We start from the raw sequence: 392 nt of genomic DNA on the forward strand, positions 1-392 counted from the left end.
TACCCCCAGCAACCCTAACCCTAACCCTAACCCTAACCCTAGCCCAACCCTAACCCTAGCCCAACCCTAACCCTAACCCTAACCCTAACCCTAACCCTAGCCCAACCCTAACCCTAGCCCAACCCTAACCCCAACCCTAACCCTAACCCTAATCTGGCCAGGCTCACTGTGAACGGTGAATGGTCCTGTTTTGAGTGCCTGTGTATGTCCTCTCAGTTAGGGGATGGCTTCCATGCCGCCCTGGCTGGGCTGCCCCTCATCAGCTTCCCTCTGTCCAGGTCCACAGGCTCAGGAGGCCAAGCCCCTTGACCACTCTCCCCGACGGGCCATCCCGTGACATTTGCCCACCGCGCGCCGGAGCGAACCTGCTCACGCAGAGCCGCGGACGCCCG

The sequence above is a fragment of the Myotis davidii genome, unplaced genomic scaffold (assembly GCF_000327345.1).
Source record: "Myotis davidii unplaced genomic scaffold, ASM32734v1 scaffold651, whole genome shotgun sequence".
NCBI lineage: Eukaryota > Metazoa > Chordata > Mammalia > Chiroptera > Vespertilionidae > Myotis > Myotis davidii.